Raw genomic sequence first — 20,674 nt, forward strand, 5'->3', positions numbered from 1 at the left:
CTTACGCTGCCCTTTTCCTTTCTTATTCTTTCTTTTTTTCAATCGCAGTTATCGTTCCAAGTGCAGAGTGCATGGCGGGCGACTACATTGCTGACTGCCTCCAACCGTGCCACTGTGCGGTGGAGGGCGACTGCAACTTCATCACTGGAGAGTGCCCGAAATGCTGCTCCTCTGGGTGGACGGGGATGGCGTATCATAGGCGAGGTGGTTGCGCCGTGCACGCCCCAGCGTTAGGGAATGGCTTCGGGCTGAGACTGAGGACGTGCTCTCACGTTGTCGTATCAACTGAAATCGCTTTGCTGCCTAAATGCGAAAGTATTTGACCTGTACACGCTTGTTTCATTGATCGACGGTTGGGCTACGGTTGGTCTGCGCTTAATTAGAGCCAACGCAAGCTAGACCGGACGCCGATGAATAAGGACAATGACGCAACCCTGCGCCTGCGACTGGTGTTTGTGTAAAAGTGGACGCAATGTATATCTTATAAATTGAAATTGACCTTGCAGACTACTTCAAATCCACACAATTAATTTGAAAATAGCACTCCGCCCAATCAGTAACGAACTACTGTTCCGCTTTGTGCGCATGCCGTGGAGTTGGCCCTAAATAGAAGTAAAAAATGTGCAGGGGACAAGAAGACTAAGGTGAAAAAAATCTGGCATTTTCGTTCCAAAAACAACGATTATTATTAGGCACAATTTATTTAATGCATTTCCAAGGCCGTTGGTCTCTGCTATCTTGACGTTGACTTGACTCTATAACTCGTCAAACAAAAAAAACACACGTTAATTTAGCGTCGTGACGAATGCGTTCTTAAAATTTTAATGTAAATGTTTTTTTTCGCGATGGGGCAAATTAGCAGTCCTTTTGCGCATATATTGTAGCTGTGTGGCATCGAAAGGATTGGAAAAAATTCCCGCAGCAGCTCATCTGCGTCAGTTGTCTAAGTATGCTTAAGCATTATACCGCTTTCTAATCTCCACGCAGACCGGTGACATCATCAATATTATAAAATTGATCAGGCCAGACAAACGACAGCGCTGTGGCGACACGAACTGTTGTGGGGGGCGGCGCAAAGTGTATTGCAGGCAAAGTATGGCAGGTGGCGGCGCCAGCAGGGATGATGACGTTTCGATCATTATAAGCCTTATCCATCCGCGTCGAACTATTATGAAGCATGATTGAACGTACTGAGACGCCGGTTTTGTATGGCACCGCCTCGCGAGCGGCACCTTGAGAGTGATGTGCGACGCCGAAAAAGAGTGTCGACGGCTGATAGCTTCGGGCGCAGACGTTGACCATGACGGCGTTGACGGCTATCCTGTCACGGCACTCATCCATGCAGGAGCGTTTTATAAGTAGAAATAACTTCCAATTGACCTCGTCGTGGATAAGGCCTCCTCACGAATGGCTTCAGTGGAAAAGCTTCATCGCCTGTCATGTAGTGTGGAATAGGACCTATTGAGCCAACGCTCTTTGGCTAAGGAATCCGGAACATACCGTTTTCCAGCACTCCCAGCAGTGGTGATCGCTGCAAGATCCCACTGTCGTCGTGGCCCTAATGGCCAATGTCTACATAAGTGCACCTAGAAGTCGACACAAATTAGGACAATAAATGAAGAACACACCCCCGTAAACACTTAATTTATTATGCAGTGGTAACCTTGGCTGCCGAATTTGTATCCTGGGTTCACACAAAGGCACAGTTTGTGAACGCGCGCATGGTAAATTATAGCCCACCGACAGCTATGCTCGCTGCGGCGTCATGAAAGCACTTAAGTGCCGGCTAAGGAGATCAACAGAGTAAAACTCCACGTAGTCAAAGAATTGACTTATTTCTTATGTGCATCGTACACAGCTAGGAGTAAAACACTGAATGTTTTAATATAATTTACATTTCATTGACCCTCAGTGATCTGAACATTGGACGTGCACGTGTTTGCCGTCGGTGCTTCCTACGCAGTTATGACAGTTCTGAAATTCTCCCGTGTTTTCTGCAACCTGAAGATAGCGTAGTTAAAGTACAGGTCATGAATTGGTTTTAATCGTTTTAATCTTATAGTCAATACATACTCATGTCAATGTGCAGGTCAACTGTGGAAGTAATAATCAATGTTAACAGAAGACATCAAGAGGCATCATTCACTTCAATAGACTGACTGATTCCTATTTCAGGGTCACTACTCGGACTAACACGACTGCTGAGAGAAAAACAGTGAAATGCAGAAGGCATCAAAACATATGTGAATGTAAGCATGAAAAATCATGACAACTCAAGCACTAAATTTTCAACCAAGTAACAACAATCATACACGCCAAGAAATACTAACATAGCAAGGTTTGTTTCCAGGCAGCAATGTTCCACGAACTAGAAAGCATGTAAGTGAATGAGCGTTGCTCGTCCAATGTGTGAACCATAGCAGGAAAGTTGCGTTTCGATGTGCATCACTATTTATTGCAAAAAGTGATGTTCGCAGTGTCTTTGCACTCAATACTCCTTCCAAACCTATCACTCAACATACGTACTTGACCAGCACAAGGCTGTGTAACAGAACGGATTTATTTTGAACTACAGCACGGTATGCTCAAGAACCACTAAAATGCCTTACTCAGATTTCAGACAACATAAGTTACAGAGCTTCTCTGCTTACCCGTAGCCACTCCTAGGAAGTTGCGGGAAATCTTAAATGCATTGACTGAAGAGCGTCCCAAAGGGCGGCAGCTGGTTGCCTTACAATTTCACATGATGTTGACCTCCTTGTTAGGAAATTGTAGGATAAACGCCTTGAGGTGTCTCCGTTTTCAAAGAACCTGTAAAAACTCCTATATTTCTTTATTCACACATTAGCAGCCAATATTGTACCGCACGTAATATTCGCTTAGTATTCCACAATAACAGAAATACAATTTGAGTAATAGCATATTCAGTCAAGTAAATAATCGCTGACTGACATGTCCATTTTTGCACAGCCCAGAATACTAAATTAAAATAAACTCGGGCTTCACGTACGAAAGCACACCATTGGTAGGTGTTAGATGTGTGTGTTGAGAAAGAGGCGAGGGTTAATTTTCGATCGCACAGGATTATTGAGCATGTACCTAAGAACCGTACACAGACCTTTTAGTGCGTTGAGGTCCCAATGCAACCATGGGCTGTGCGGTAAGCATTCCGCGCGTAAATAAGGTTTATCATGAATATGAGTACAAGCGCAGCATATAGATTGAGCATTGCTTGGCTACAGAAAAAGACATGATTGAAATAGCTTTTACCCTGTCATCAGTGCTTGTGCAACATGACCGGAAATGGTGTCCCGGAACGCTGCCATCTGCCGGTCAATCAGCGGCCGCACGACACCGAGCAAATTAAAATTATTGTGTTTTACGTGACAAAACCACTTTCTGATTATGAGGCACGCCGTAGTGGAGGAGTCCGGAAGTTCTGACCACCTGAGGAGCTTTAACGTGCACTTAAATCTCAGTAGACGGGTGATTTCGCATTCCGCCCCCATCGAAATGTGGCCGCGATGAACGGGATTCGATCCCGCGCCCTCGTGCTCAGCAGCCCAACACCATAGCCACAGAGGAACCACGGCGGGTAAGTGACCGAGCAAAGTGTCGAAGACACTCGGCGGCATTCGCAGGTAGCTACGAGAAACGGCACAATGTTTCGTGAGCTTCGATAACCGTCAGGTGGCACGCACCAACTTGAAGAAGTCATTACCATCACTTACTATGTGAAGTATCTCTCATCTCTAGCGCGCAGGCGGGGAAGCAGAGTGTGTGTTTCGCCCTCAGTATCAATGTATCTCCGATCGGCGCACCCAAAATCTCATCGTCTGTTTTCCGGCACGTAGGCGTCGCACAAGAACACATTAGTGTCTTCATGTTCACAGTCAGCACTCGCTAGCTCCTCGTCCTAATGCGACATGCCTGAGCGTGACTGGCACTGACGCAAATTAACGCGAACACCTCCGATCGGCTGAACAGAACGCACGTTTTCACGAGAAGTGCCGAATGGTACCAGACAACTCGGGACGCCAAGCGTCGTTGCTGCGTCCTGCAGGACGCGATTCTGAGCTTGCCCGTGCGGGTCTGCTTAGCAAACGCTTGCCGTGCTCGGCGTATCGAGCGCGTTTTCGTCGCTAGTGCGAACGTACTTCGACGCGCGTGTGCGGGTGCCATCGTGTCGCTCTCGGATGCCGGCGCGCAGTCCGTATCTGTTTCACGCCCACTGGGCTTAGCTGCCGCGCTCGCCAGCCGGCCTCGGTGGCCGCTGCTGTTTGCTCGGTCTTTCGTCAAGCAAGACGACGGTGGTATGCGGGGATGGCTACTGCTGCTATTGCTGCTACTGCTTGCTGACTTGGGCAGTGCCTACCGCTATGGTACAATACTCTCAGCACAAGAATGGAAGGACCGCTCAGCGGCGTTCTATTGGACATGAATGCTTTCGCATTCAGAAATCATAAGCGCTTAGGCATCCGCCGATCCTTTGTTGTTGATGTCAACTAGAATATCGAGTGAACCCCGCTTGTTTCTCAATGCACACCTGTGTCTTACTGTCTGTTAGAGTTTCGCCTAACATTTTTTTTCTCTTATGGGTCGTCGCGCGGGCTTCAACTTCTCAAGCTGCTTTGTTAATACGAGAAGTACGTGCGTATCACAATTGCATCACGTTGTGGTAACATTAAAGCTGTGCCTCTAGCCCTGTGGCTTGTATAAAGGCTATCTTCGCTCGCAACTGCAGCTCCATTGTGGGCGTCAGTCGAGGACCTAAAGCATTCTCGTCATATAGCCGTTTATTATAAATGTGTGCGATGGAAGAAACAAGCTTTTGTTGTTTTCGCGCGTACGCGGGCCAGATTCAAAAATACGTAATAAAGGGTTCCTTTCAGTGACAGTCTTCGTAATTCCAACCAGATTATTCGGACCTACATTATTCATTTTCAGCTTGTCTTTCTTCCGTAGTGTTGAGTAGCAGGCTAGGGCAAGCTGTAGCTGAAGCTGACTTCTCTGCACTTGTATAGTAAGTCTGTCTTTTATTCTCTCTTAAGCTTTCAAGTTTCGGCCTCGTATTATAGCTCTGGTGGAATGCAATTATAGCACTGATTTCTTTTCTTGGTATAAATGAGCAAAAAAAATGAAAATTCTATGTGGAGGGGCAAGCAAAATAAAACGAAATACAGCAGTAAATCATCTCAGTCTCTACGTCTTTAGGAAGGACAGCAATGCGTTCAACCACTAAGGCAACCTGAGGCTTATCTCTCAAAGCTGCTTTGTGCTATTCCAGTTCCGCCATTAAACTCATTCGAACACTTCTCTGGCTGCATGTGGCATACGTATATATATGGGGCCAGTCGCGTGGCAAATTTTCGTGTATTCGCAGGATGTTTCAGGCTCGCGAAACAGTTATTTAGCACGTATTCAGCAACAGAAAACTGTGCAGGGAGGTTTTCATGTTTCTACACAATTTTCTCATTGACACTTTTAATCTAATTACAATGTCACATCCAGTACGCGGCATATAGAGGAAGAGGAAGACGTCGCGCATGGCGGAAGAGAAGGGGTTCCTGCGCGATTGTTTTTCAGTTGGCCTGCAGTTAAAGTTTCCTACCCTCTCTTATCAGTTCCTGCTGCTTGTGAATCGTGACACTGGTGGAGGTGCTGGGTAAATGTTTGGGACGACTCTCGAAAGCCCCACATCAAGCCCAGGACGTTTTCCGCGGGTCGAAACACCCGTTCACCGCGCCAGCCGTCGCCTAATAGGCCTAAGCCCCGAATTTGGTCCCATACCAGGAAATCTGCCTGTTACCACAAATGCCGAAGCCATGGCAGACCCAGGCCCTGCACAGGTGACTCTCAACTCCTCGATCTCCCGTGAGCTTCCACGGCAATGAGAACGAGGATGCAGAAGACTGGTTCGAGGAATACGAGCGTGTAGCCAAGTATAATGAGTGGCATGCTGGACAGAAGCTATCCCATGTGTATTTCTCTCTCGAAGAAGGAGCCCGCACGTGGTTTGTAAATCGCGAGGGAATCTGGGCGAGCTGGGATGAGTTCCGCCGCCAGTTCCTCCATACGTTCGGGGGCACCGAAAGGCTTGACCAAGCTCAGCGTCTTCTCGAATAATGGATTAAAAATCCTAATGAAACTCTTGCCACGTTTGCTGAGGACATGGCTCGCCTTTGTCGTCGTGCTGACCCCGATAGGCCGGAGGCAAAAAAACTAAGCCACCACATGCGCGGCGTAAAGAAGCAGCTGTTTGCCGGTCTTGTGCGGAACCCGCCGACGAGGGTCGATAAATTTGTTAAAGAGTCGACGCCTATAGAGAGCGCGTTACACCTACGCAGCCGCCAGTATGATCACCTGACGAGCACTGGGCCGGCAAGCGCCGCAGTGGCGATGGTCACAGACGAGGGTTCTTTGCGCCGGCTGATACGCGAAATTGTTCGGGAAGAAATTAAGAAGCTCACTGCCCCGCGTGGTGAATGCACAGCTGCGTCGGTGGCGGAAGTTGTGCGCCAAGAAATGAAGCATGCGTTTGCGCCTCCCGAGCCAAATTCCCAGACGTGGCAGCCCAGCCACGCAAATGTTGTTCGTCGACCGCCACCTCCAATGCCGACACCGCTGTCACATTCCCACACGTGGCAGCCCAGCTACGCAGATGTTGTCAGTCGACTGCCGCCTCCGATGCCGACGCCGCAGTATCACCAGCAATCAGCACCGGCATCACCTTGGTACCATAGGGAACAACCGACTCGACCACCGCTTCGCAGGACCGACATTTGGCGCACAGCTGACTACAGGCCCTAGTTCCAGTGTGGGCAAGCGGACCACATCTGCCGTGATTGCCCTTATCGCGTCGAAGGGTACCAAGCGTTCCCATCCACTGCTTCTCGTCATGCTTTTGACGGCAGCCGAGCGAACATCGACGCGAATTCGAAGAGCTGGCAAGCCGATGCTCCCGGTTATCGGTAGCGCTCCCCTTCTTCGGGACGTCGTTTTCCAGCTGCAAGACCCAGTTCTACCTACATGGCCCGAGGGTCATCTCCCAGCCCACGCCGGGAAATGCGAAGGCCGCGACCTCAGGGGGGTAGGTTTCCACACGTCGACGGGTCAGAAACCCTCCATCGCCGTCGAACGAGAAGCCGATATAGCCGGATGATTTGTCGACAGACGAGATTGATAGCGTCGATGTTACTGTATCAATTGACCGCCACGACGTGAAGGCACTAGTAGATACTGGCGCGGATTTTTCAATCGTAACTGAAAAGCTGGCAGACAGACTTCACAACGTGACAGTGGAATGGTGAGGGCCGCACATTAGAGGTGCTGGAGGCCAGCTACTGACACCAACTGGCAAGTGTACTGCAAGGGTCAACATAGGGAATTTGTCATTTATCGCAAATTTTTTTATTCTCCCCGACTGCTGCAAAATGCAATCTTAGGTATGGACTTCTTACGCGAGCACGGCGCCTTCATCAATATACCAGAAGGTGTACTAACCTTTCCTGCGGATGAAAGCGCAGAACTACCACGCAAGTCTTTGCGCATCATAGACCACGTGACTGTACCACCGTTATCTTGCCGTCTTTTCTCCGTCAGGTGCGACACAGAGCACGATGGGGTAGGTATTGCAGAGCAGATAATTACGCTTTTGCTCACTCAAGGTATTGCCACGCCCAGAAGTATCGTCAAAGTAATGCATGGGAAAACGAACCTATTGCTCACATACTTCAGCAAGATACGACGACACACTGCAAAAGGCGCAGCAGTCGCTTACCTCGACGAGACTGCGGAATTCAGTGAATGCTTTGCATTACAAAGGAGAGCAGGACGGTTTGGCACCGTCCGTTGAGTGTTCTTGACGTGAGCGCGAGCTTATCACCAGCGGAAATTCAGCGCCTTGTGGACCTCCTTCACTAGTTTCGCGATTGCTTCTCGTCGACAACCAGAGTTGGTCAGACGCCACTGACGAAGCACCGGATTATCACGGGGGACAAAGCGAGACCAATCCGACAAAATCCGTACCGTGTAGCACCAAAAGAACGCGAAGTGATCCGAGAGCAAGCGAAGCAAATGCTCGACGATGACGTTATCCAACCATCAAAAAGCCCGGGAGCATCGCCGGTAGTGATGGTCAAAAAGAAAGACGGCAGTCTACGTTTATGCGTCGGCTACCGTAACCTGAACCGGGTGACAAAGGAAGACGTATACCCTTACCGCATATCGAAAATTCTCGACAGGCCGAGGCCTGCCCGCTGCTGCTCGTTAATGGACCTCAAAAATGGCTATCGGAAAATCGAGGTTGACGAGAGAGAGAGAGAGAGAGAGAGAGAGAGAAGACTGCTTTCGTAACGCCTGACGGGCTTTACGAATTCAAGGTCCTGCCTTTCGGTTTATGCTCAGCTCCAGCAACATTTCAGCGACTTATGGATATGGTTCTGCCAGGCCTGAAATGGCAGGCATGCTTAGTATACCTCGACGACGTCATAGTTTTTTTCGGAAAGGTTTGAGGAACACCTGAGACGGCTGCTGGAGGTTCTACAAACGATGCGGTCCGCCGGCTCAACACTGAAAGCAGAAAGGTGTCACTTTGGTTTCGAGGAACTCCCTTTCTTAGATCATGCTGCAAGTCATCAAGGCGTCCGCCCTGACCCCCACAAGATCACGGCCGTCGCAAAATTTCCAACGCCAACGGATAAGAAGGCAGTGAGGCGTTTCCTAGGTCTCTGCTCGCATTACTGATTTATAGCCAATTTTTCACATATAGCTTCACCGTTAACGCACCTTACTAGAGAAGACATTGCCTTAGTATAGGGCGAAGAAGAACAAGCAGCGCTTAATGACCTCGGACAGCGCCTGCAAACACCTCCTGTACTGGCTCACTTTGACGAGGACGATCCTACTATGATTCATAAAGACGCTAGCAACGTAAGTCGTAGCGCAGTGCTCGTGTAGTGGAAGGGCGCAGCCGAGAGAGTCATATACGCAAGGAGGACGCTCTCACGTGCTGAGTCTGATTACTCAACCACAGAAAAGGAATGCCTTGCGGTGGTGCGGACAGTAATGAAGTTTCGCCCGTATGTATGGCCGTTCCTTCACTGTTGTCAGTGATCGTCACCCACTTTGCTGGCTGACGAACTTGAAGTATCTGTTCGGTCGACTAGCGCGTTGGAGCCAAAGGCTTCAAGAATTCGACATGACAGTGGTGTACAAGTCCAGACGAAAGCACTCTTACGTCAACTGCCTTTCAATATCACCGATTGAGCAGGAAGTCACAGAAGATAACGAACACATGGCTTTTATATGTGTTCTGGACACGGCCAGGATTGATTCGTCAGCAGGTGGAAGACTGCAAACTGATTCCACTTATTGAATTTTTAGAAGACCGGATTACAAGCGCGCCCAAAACATCTGCAAGGAGCTTGCCATCATTCTGCTTGCGTAATGATGTTCTTTACAAAAAGAACTTCGCTGCAAACGGAAGCAGCCGCCTACTTGTCATCCCAACGTGCTTCCGTCATGAGGTCTTGCAAGCCTGCCACGGTGAACCAACATCTGGCCACCTCGGCTACACGCGCACAGTGGCGCGTGTCAAAAAAAATATTACTGTCCAAGGATAGCCACCTTTGTGAAACATTACGCGTGCACGTGCCTCGATTATCAGTCTCGCAAACCACCAGATATGAAACCAGCTGCGTACTGCAACCAGTCCAAGTGCCCACGATCCCATTTTCCCAAATCAGGATGGACCTTCTCGGACCATTCCAGACTTCCAATACTGGCAATGGGTGGGCAATAGTTGCCACCGATTACCTGACGCGCTATGCAGAAACCAAGGCCCTTCCAAGTGGCACCGCAGTCGACGCAGCGCGATTCTTTATTGGAAACGTGGTTCTGAGACACGGTGCACCAGCGATTATAATAACGGACAGAGGGACTGCCTTTACGGCTTCACTTCTAAAGACAGTGCTTAACCTCAGCGGCACGGCTCACCGAAAGACCACAGCCCATCACCCGCAAACGAACGGCCTAACAGAACGCTTGAACAAGACTGTCGCCGACATGCTGAGTATGTGCGTAGACATGGAACATAAACATCGGGATGACATTCTACCTTATATCACACTCGCTTATAACACTGCTCAATAGGAAACAATGTGAAAGGCACCATCTAGCCTTCTTAATGGCCGTAAAGTGACGACGCTGCTCGATGCGATGTTGCCACATGACTGCGGTGATATCGGCACGGACGCTGAAGCTTTCGCTCAACGTGCTGAAGAAGCGAGACAACTCGCCCGCGTCAGAATCGCTCGGCAACAGGACTACGACGCTCAACGCTACAATGTACGGTGCCGCTACATTACATATCAGCGAAGCGATAAAGTGTGGGTTTGGAGTCCCATGCGTCGGCGAGGGATTTCAGAAAAGCTACTCAGGCGGTACCCAGTCAAAAATTCCAACAAGCTACCAGTTTGTTCCAGTCTGTACAGTATGTATAGCCTGTACAGTCTGTTCCAGTCTGTACCAGCCTATGCGGAAATATGGCATATCGGCTTCTCGGTTTGGTGGTCTGTTGGCTTATCGGCCTTTTGGCCTGTTGGATTATCGGCCTATTGGCGTATTGGCCAGTTGGTATATCGGTTTGTGTGCTTATCGAGCTGTTTGAGCTCCTGGCCTAAGCCCATTATGCCTGAGCATACACAGCGTTGTGTTATTTGGTAGAAAATAAGTATTTCTCTGGATACTTGGAATTATCTTTATTTACAGAATGTATCACAGTTGGCAAAAAATTTTGCTGCACAAACAGTCACTTCCGTCACACGTCAACCGGCTTCTGTGCAAGGTGCTTTCGAACATTCTTCATCCCCTTTTTCTGGTTTTTCTGATGCGAAACGCTAGCGGTGAGCAAAACTATTCATTACCTCAGGAGGAATAATCTCTCTTTGCTGACTGCTGATAAGGAGGGTGGTTTCGTCGTGTTGCTTAAAACGATGTATCATGAAAAGGCTAAGCAGGCTATTGAAAAGAATTTTGTTCTCTTGGAAAGATCTGGCAGGAAAGTAAAGGCAGAGGCACTAAAACTTTGTGAACAGATCAATTCGACAGGACTACACAAGTCTGTAAAAGCTGCTAATATGCCGGGGCTGAACGTATTGTTTTCTGCAAAAACCCACAAAGAAGGCATGCCTCTCAGAGCAATTGTATCCGAGAAAGAAGCCTGGCAAGGTCTGGTATTAAGTACCTACAAAAGCATCTTAGCCAAATAGACGTAGAAGATCCTTTTGGTGTGGGCAACTCAAAGGATGTGATTTAATTTTTGGGTGAGAAAGATGGTGCTTCACGAGCCAATTTCGCCTTTTCAGTTGATATTGAGGTGCTCTTTTATTCCATTCCCCAAACAGAGTTGTTAGACGCAGTAAAAGAGCGGATAGAAAACTGGGGAGCTGTCCAGTTCCGAAATAATAGCGAGGTTTCCGTAAACGACTTTGTACCATTAGTTGAGTGCTACCTCTCTTCCACCTACATTTGTTTTAACGACAAGTTGTTCGTGCAAAAAGATGGTATTTGAATAGGCTCCTGCATAGCTCCTATATTTAGTGAAATGTTTTTAGGCCGATTTTACAAGCGCGTGGCAGCGTGCATAAAACAGGAAAAGCGTGTTGTGAGGTGCTTTAGATATGTCGATGATTTTATTGTGTTTGTGAATGTTGAAAACGAGAGCGACAAACCACAGGTTGTAAAAAGTGTTTTAGAAATTTTCGGTGATTCTTCAGGCAAATAAGGTTCACGCATGAAGTGCCGATGAACTGATGTCTCCAATTCCTCGAGCTGTGTTTGTACTTTGGTACACGGCACATCTGCTGGTCGTACCAGCCTCGCACAAAAAAGGAAATTCTAGCATATAATTCGGCTCGCTCAAAATTGGTTAAGAGGGGCATTGCAAAAAATTGCCTGCGTAGTGCTCTCGAAAAGTCCGGCCACCATAAAATTGAGGTGAGCTTGCAGATACAAGTGCTCCGGTTGAAGAACGCCGGTTATCCGAAAGATATCGTGACGGCTGTGGCGGAATGCCTCCTAAAAGAAATCAGAGCAGGTGGACGCCCTGGCGTAGCAGCCGAAAAAAGCTGCAAGAATCTGAAACGTACAGCTATACCGTACGTGCACCAGCTATCGCACCGGCTGAGAAAAGTAGGATCGAAGTGCGGCGTGGACGTGATGTTCACTGCCCCCGGAAAGCTGGTGCGCATGTGCAAAGCTGTAAATGAGAAGAAAAAACCGGTCTGCGTCATAAAACATGCATGCTAGTTTGTACCCTGCATTGTTGGGGTCGTATACCGCATACCTCTCTCATGCGGTAGATGCTACGCGGGGCAGACTGGCCGCTGAGTAAATGAACGGCTACGAGAGCACCGAACGCTGGTAGATTCATTAGCGGGGGGGCGGCCATTTGGCCATGCACTGGAAGCGATGCGGGTGCGTGCCTGCGTTTGACAGAACGTGTGTGCTTGGTAGCGGAGGTACAAGATGGGGGCGCGAGATTTGTGAGGCATATCACATTGACAGGGAAGGTGATAACTGTGTCAGCACGGCTTCACTTGCCTTGTCCAAAAAAAAAAAATGCACTTACAGTACAGTCTGCCACATTTTGATTAGAATGTGATTGTACTGTTTTACCACTGTGTGCGCATGCACCAACGAAATATATATATGTACCTTCGCTCGCACTAAAAACCAGTTGATGTTTAGCGCACGTCCTGTCGTCTTGTCTGTCTTTGTCCCTGCTATTTCGCGCTAGTCTTTTGAATAATTATCTTTTCTGTAGTCACAGAAAATTACGCTAAACAAAAAGCGTTTGAAGTGCGCGTTTTGACCACCCAGAACATCGAAAAGAAAGAAATAACCGCAGAGAAAGTATAAACCAACGTGCGCAAATAGACACTAGCATCCTAGGAATCCAGAGCAGCTCCCGCAAGCAGAAAAGCAAGCATGGAGTCAGAAACTCAACGTTGCGTTGCATGCCTCTCGAAAACCGGTGCCGCGATTCACGGCAGTAGAAAAATCGATGTTTATAAGTATAAGAAAGTCATAGAATACAAGGAAACAGATAGACGTAAGCATGGAAACCGCTGTGCACGGAGTATAACGCCCAGCACGGCGTAACTGCTCGCGACTTCAAACAATTCAAGAAGTGCTGGGGAAACCTAAAACAGAAGTGGACGGAAGAAAAGTCACAAGAGAAGCGGAAGATTTCGAAGACCGGTAAGCGTTATCAAAGCAATATACTACACAGTTCTTGCGTATTTTTTTTTTTAAGTGGAGATTCACAACAGCTTTTGTACGGCGACTTCGTTGTGCTTATCAAACGCTGGCAAGCAACGCGTTCAGCGTCGGCGCCCCGAAGCGGCAGCATGATGGCGTTCGTATGCAACGCGCAGTTGGACGCAGGGCATCGTAGAGCCAACTCAGTGTAGGAACATGCTTTGTATATTACTGTAACTTTCGTATAAACTCCAGGGCCCGCTTGCACAAAAGTCTTTAGTCTGGTCTTATTCTGATATTAGGGCACAATTGAATATCATTGCAGGCTTAATCTTCCCTAGCAGATAAGTCGCATGCACGAAAGAGACTAGACGGGAACAAGACACAAAATGAAGATTGAAATGAGCCCGGAATCTAGGCTGCTTCGAGCTGGCTTATCAAAAAAATGTTATTCAGTTTTTTCCAACAAGGCTGCCCTGCGGTTGGCCCGCCTCGAGATGCTCTCCGAGCACCTGCTGCGCCGCGAACGTGTGTTTCGCTACAGGACAACTCTGCGTGACGCCTTCAGCGAGGAAGAGCTGCAGCGGCGCGTAGGCTTCGGGCGGGGCGACATAGCATTTCTTGTCGAGTTCCGTCGCTCCGAGATCGAGCACCCGACGTGGAGGAGCGGTGCTTTGAGCAACGAGCTGCAGGTGATGCTGGCGCTGAAATAGTTTGCCTCCGGTTGCTTCTTGATTACTGCCACATATATGATCGGCGCCCACGAATCGACAGCAAGCCGCACGGTACGCCGAATTGCTCTCGCCCTCGTCCGTCGCAGCAGAGATTGGATCTGGTAAGCGTATCTCCAACCATCTATTTTACACTACCACGGTTTTAGTAGACAGTTTTAGCACTGCGGCATGACGATAAGTACGCAGCACGCAAGTGCTTTGCGGAACGTGGGAGCGCGTGTCGCGTTAGTACTTTTAGTGCTGCGAAGTGCCTACGTGCGTAAAGGGCGAGCGTTAGACGCCGGGCGCGTCGGAGTGCAGTTCGCCAGTACGTCGAACCGTCGGTCGAACTAGGCTCTGTTGATCTCGCTAACGTGATGCAACGTGTGGGCGCGTTCCCGCTTCGTCTAACATTAAATTTTAACAAGCTGCGCTGCCAGAACATCAGCTGCCGTACGTACACGCTCACAAAATATTGCGGGGCGCGCGAGCGCGTGGCGAAACCACCCTCCTCCCATACTAGCGGGGAACCCCTGGTGTCCAGACCGACGCCTGCACGCATGCGCGTCCCTCCGAGACTGCAAGGGTGCCTGTTTCCGCGCTTCCTCCTTGCGCGCCGGTGATATCCAAATGTAGCCGCGAGGTGCCCCTCTTGTGATAAGCGCTGTGGTGGCTACGACGGGCGAAACTATGTGAAGCGTGTTTAGAATGCGCACGCCACTGCGGCCGCTTTTTGTCAAGTCACGAGCTCTGACGCATAGGGCCGGCCCGGTGGCGAGCGCAAGTCATTTTTTTTTCTGCGCTGCACCTTTTAGTGGCCAATCTTCGTTGTTTCTTTCTTTTTACCACCCGGGCGTTCTCCCGCAGAAGAGCGTGGCAGAAAACGCGCTCTATAGAAGGAGACAGGGAAGACGAACATGAACAATTGCAGAAGAGTACGCATTTGGGCTGGTTGGTTCATGATTCCGAGCAATAAAAACAGCGCTAAACGACAGGACGAGTGACGAGTTGTCTGTGTCCTTTCACTCGTCCTGTCGTTTAGCGCTGTTTTTATTGCTCGGAATCATGAACAATTGATTTTCGCTGTATAAACGAAGTTTTGCCCGTCGAAGCCGCCACGACGCATATCGCAAGAGGGGCACCTTGCGAATGCACTCGGATATCGCCGGCGCGCAAGGAGGAAGCGCGGAAACAGGCAGCCTTGCAGTCACGGAGGGAAGCGCATGCGCGCAGGCGTCGGTCTCGGCACCAGGAGTTCACCGCAAGAAGGGGAGGAGGGTCGCTTAGCCACGCGCTCGGGCACCCCGCAATGTTTTCTGGGCGAGTGTACAACGCCTCAAATGTTTGCACCTACTAGACAGCAACGAAGCTAACTGATTGCACGTACCGCGAAGGTGTCGCTCTCCGTGAATAACGTTTCAAGGCTCAAGCGAGCAGTTCGTTATTTTGTTCTTTCAAGTCGACGTCGTGCGCAGCGGTGTGATGGTCAGCGCGAGATTAACACTATATACGTGTGCCTCACTGAATATGTGCGCGTGTGATTGTGTGCAAGCCCGCGGATGACATCGGCGTGAACCTAAAGGTGACCACCCTAGTCTTCTTCCCAGTTGGCCATCCCCTAGGCATCTGCGGGAAGCCCAAGGATGCTTCTATGCTGTCGCTGGCTTTCCGCGTGTCGTGGGTGAAATTGACGGCACGCATGTGCGGATACAGGCTCCTGGAGAGCATGAAGAAGCCTACGTCAACTACCACTTTTATCTCTCCATGAAAGTGCAGCTGGTGGTTGACAACCACTGCCGCATCATCGATGTCGTCGCACGCTGACCGGGCGGCACTCACGACGCGCGGATGCTGACGAACAGCAGTGTGGCCGAACGCTTTGACAGCGGTGTGTTCACCGGCGTGCAACTCGGAGACAGTGGTTACCCGTGCAAGCCTTGGCTGATGACGCCGTTTCGCACTACAAACACGCCCCGGAAAAGGCGCTACAACGCTACATACGGCACAACGAGGGCAATTGTGTAGAGGTAAATCTTGACGTTTCGGTCGAAAACAAAGACAGTTGCCTATAGTTAGTTTCGTGTACACCGTATCGGGAAGTGAGCAACACATGAAAAGTTAACACAGCTCTATGCAGTACGCGATGGAGTTCTTATGCCACCACGTAACAACATACCACAGGTGTGCATTATTAGTCCATTTGTATCGGTTGCATTCTGATTGCGCGGTTCAGACATTGAGGCATTAAAACAGCCTGAGTGAACATATTTCTTAATTAATCCAGGCACTATGGTTATCAGCAGCATACTTATATTGTGTAGCAATTATTTCACGAAGGCAGGTGCTCATCTCTTATTGCGCTTAAGTGCCCTGTACTCTTCACATTTTGTTGTGATATTCTGCGAAGTGAAAGTATGCACTGCTCAATAGAAAACGTAACTTTCAGAATGTGAATGTACGGTAGGCAGTTCACAGATAACAGCCGGAGAGACACGTAGCGTTATGTAGACACATGGATCAATATGTGCATGCTACTAATATGTTTGGGTGTGACTGTGCCAATTAAGAGTGTCCCCTTGCCTTTGTAGGTCGACCGAGCAGCTGAAGCGGCACTTCCACCATTTGCATGGGGAACTGCGAATGGCACCTCACCGGTGCTCAGCTGCCACCATCGCCTGCTGTGTGCTGCACAACATTACCAAGGTGTACGCTTGCACTAGTGATCATGAATGCCTGCTTCCACCAGAGGTGCGAACTCCTCCCAGTGACATGGCTGATTATGGCAACACAGTGCGAAATGTCTGGTGCAGCAACACTTTTCTCTGTGTAAGTATCAAGGTTTTTATGCAATTCCGAAATAAGAAAAGGGGAAATATGTTATTCCCTGTGTTACTGTTCAAACATATTGTGCCCTGGACTTCACGAAAGCGCTTGCTGAATGTGAGGTGCTTTTGTCATAACTGCTGACAAAGTTCGACAGTGAACAGGAACAGATTTTATTTTGTTTGTTAAACAACGGAAAACCAAAAATTCAAAAGGTGCGCACATTCACCTGCGCACATTAAGAAATGTTGCATTAGGAACTAATATAAGCATTGCATTGCCTTAGAATGTTTATCACAAGGAAAACGCAACATTACCATGCCACACTCAGTAGCCATGCCCACCAGCAGAGATTGTGTAACATACACTGCATTTCTATGTTGGACGTGACATTATGTTGATTGTTTTATTCCTTTAATCCAAGAGATCATGGTAATGACTTTTCTGTTCTTCGACTTTGTTGTGGCTGGCAAACACTATTCAGTCAAGAGTTTTTGTGCGTGCCACTTTCCTTCTTTGTTTCAACCCTTTGTGTATGAATATTAACCTTTTGTTTTTCTTGCCTCAGTATAAAACAAACTTTTTTATATGTTGCAACCAGTGATGCTGGCTTGTATTCTGCTACATGTGTTCTTGCCAATTATAGTGTGTGCCAGGAATGCCAGTTGCTGATGAACTTCAATTGTATCACGAATATGAAGGTCAACAAGACAGACATCATTAAGCCTTAGTGAGCAGGCTTGAAAGTAAAAGAACAGCACAGAGAAAAAAACATTCGCCGAAAAGCAAACATATTTTCTTTGGTATACTATAAATGTATACAACCATTTTTGCTTTTATATTTGTTAAAGCTCTTCATCCCGTGCAGTGCTATTTGTTGTCCATCATTCCTTTCTTGCATCGGTTCTATCTTCAAGGTTAGGTTTTCATCACAGTACAGCCCTTCCAGTAAACGTAATCTGTAATAAGGCATGCTTAAGTGTGTTTTTCTTTCTTTTCCGAAGGAGTGGTAAGGATGAACGCTTCGCATACTCGGAACTAGTTTCAATAAATTGTAAATTGAAGCGGCTTATAAATTCTCAGATCTCAATGTGGACCACAGTATAATTCTGGTCAACAAGTCATGAAGAATATTATCCTACAGAATGCTGCCTACAGGCCAATGTGTTGGAGGTATCGAAATCCACGACTCTAAATTTAAGCGGGAAGAATGTGGCTTTCGCCGCCCTCGTCGCGCTGTTGTACATAAACAGCTGCATGAGAGAAATGTGTACTTAGACAGCGTCGCTTTCTCGCGTTCCTGTGCCAGGCGGTTTTGGTATGCATCACGCTAGGCTGATGGAAGCGGGCCATATTTCACTTGGTTGCGGTCGTATTGAGCATACCTGCTCAAGTTCACTCCATGAGCGATGACGAAGCCAGGCGTTACAAGCATTGCGAAAATTACAGCATAGCGCAAAACCATATTCTGCTGACTAGATAGTTTGAAAGCCGCGTACCCGAGCGCTAGCCTTGTTCGGAATGTAGGTACAACTACCGCCGCAGACGCGTAAGGCGTTCGAGTTGTTCAGGCGCGGGCAAAGTAAGCACGTCGCTGACTTCAAACAGTTATGACGTGTCGCCTAATTGATCTACCGCCGCAGACGCGTAAGGCTTTCGAGTTGTTTAGGCGTGGACAAAATTAGGCACGTCGCTCAATTCAAACAGTTATGACGCGTTGCCTAATTGAAACTGCCGGATATGGTGTATGCCCGAAGGGAGTTGCCCTTCGGGCAACTATTAATGCCCGACAGTGCGCTTTTGCATATACAAATGATGTTTCTTCACTTTTGATAGGGAAGGCGTGATTGCACTTAGAACGGAATATCGTGCTACGTTTACTTATGTCCGCACCTGCACATAATGGACCGTAACGGTCTGTACCGCAACACAAGTTTTACTGCAAATAAAAGGGATCACTTACCGGTTTGTCTCTCGTGCTGACGTACGCGCTGAACTGCCACATTCAGCTGCTGCTTTAGGTTCTGCCCCTGATTTTTCAGCTATTTTACTTGCTACTTCGTTGAGTGATGCGAATTTAGTTTTTGGTTAACGTCTGCCCAAGCTTGCTCACGCTTTTTCCTTGTCACAGCCGAATTGAACTTACGAAATAAGGCCGTGGTTTTCTCGCCTATGATATGCACTAAATCTATTTTTTCGTCTTCGCTCCAGTGATGGCTCTTGAGTCGCTTGGCGGGCGGTTGCGAGGGCATGCTTGAAAACACGTGCGTGCCATCAACGTTTGTAGCTGGCTCGGCTGCTTCTGCAGCGGTGACAAGGGCGGGAATGTGGCCGGATGTTGACATCGAATCGCGTTCAACCCTTGGACAGCGCGAACGCCTGTCGCCGCCCCAACCAACTTCCGGCCCATTCTCCATCTCATTCCCTGTCGACGGCGGAATTTCCCACCGAGGTACTAAGAGTACCTAACGTCTGTAATGGCATCATTGGAATCGGACATATGCTGGCGGCGTGTCCCGCGACTCTCCCCAGCCTCGTTGAAGAATGGACACAGTGGGAGAAAAGGATTCAAAACCCATTGTGTCAGGACCATCTAAGGGCCATCCAGAGGGTTCATGATGTCGCTCAAAGGCTTGGTCTGACAGTGCCAACGTGGGAGTTTCCCGCCCTGGATTGTAAAGTTGAGCCTCCGGACCTCATTACAATAAATGTTTTCACACACACACCTAACGTCTTCAATAAGTCTGTACTATAATTTAGTCTCGTTGGTTCGCGCAAGCGTTTCATGAGGGCCGGAAAGTCCAGTCTTATTTTAGGTTACACTGAGACAAGATTCGGATTTAAGTCTGGACTTAGAGGCTCGCGTTTGTGCAACCGGGCCTAGGTGTTATGAAAACCTCGTAGAAGATATATTGAAGCTTTTGAGAAGTCTTGCGTCTATTCAAAACGGTGCATAGCAGGCCTCTGGGACTTCGGAAGGGTGTGAGAATCCCCTCGTAGCACCTCAATGTCGTTGGTGTATGAGTCGCACAAACATGTAAAGATATATCCCATATTGCACGTGTTTTGTACAAAAGAACACGTTTTTATTTAGGAGGAGGACCAGCCCCTCCCAGCAAGACAACGTCGGTTTTGGTGGGAACTGTTGCAAGTCATATGGCCACCAGAATACGAAATGACGACGACTCGGACGGAGCAGTGTACCTGCCGCATGTTCAAAGCGAACCAGTCATCCGGCTGCTACAGCCGATGAATACAGGCTACGGCGTGCCTGTTTTGCATTACTACGGTACAGTAATACCTACGTTGCGCCAGTACGTATATTGAGTCATAACATTCCTGAGCCCAATATGAAGTGGTTGCGGTGAGCAAAACGGGTAAAGAAATTCACTCAATTTTGCCTGGCATACTTCGAATGCGCTGCTTCTGTTATCTGACCAGTGTATGGGAGTTCTAATTGCTGTGCAATTAAAAAGAAATGTGTACCAAAGAGCCAGTACTCGTACCGTATTTACGTACACATCCGAATGTTTCAGAAGTATTACATCAACTGCAAATCTCTTGATTAGTGATATGGAATGCAAGTACATGTCATATCATTATGTGCGGTACTTTCCAGAGAGAGAATTACGAGCTTTCAAACACGTGCAGCTTGGTGAACATTTCATTTTTATTGCCTTATCCTTACGCCTAGCTACCACTTCTTTACAGAAGAGCTGAGCAATCCTGACAGTCGGCTGCAAGATGCAGTAATGGAAACAGAAAGTGACGGCACAACCACCCCGCAGCCTCCTGATGCAAATAAATTGCTTGGTGCGTGCACAGCCAACGATGCGTCGAGCCAGCCACCCCAGGCTCCTTTTAGTGCTGGTGCA

The 20,674-nt window shown here is 48.5% G+C and overlaps 1 pseudogene; it reads left to right on the top strand.

Moving 5' to 3' along the window:
- The first annotated feature begins 13,760 nt into the window (after nt 1–13,760).
- The window catches only part of LOC135908015 (putative nuclease HARBI1), a 34,698-nt pseudogene continuing 27,784 nt past the window's right edge, over nt 13,761–20,674 (top strand).

Source organism: Dermacentor albipictus, chromosome 10, assembly GCF_038994185.2.
Source record: "Dermacentor albipictus isolate Rhodes 1998 colony chromosome 10, USDA_Dalb.pri_finalv2, whole genome shotgun sequence".
Classification (NCBI taxonomy): Eukaryota; Metazoa; Arthropoda; class Arachnida; order Ixodida; family Ixodidae; genus Dermacentor; species Dermacentor albipictus.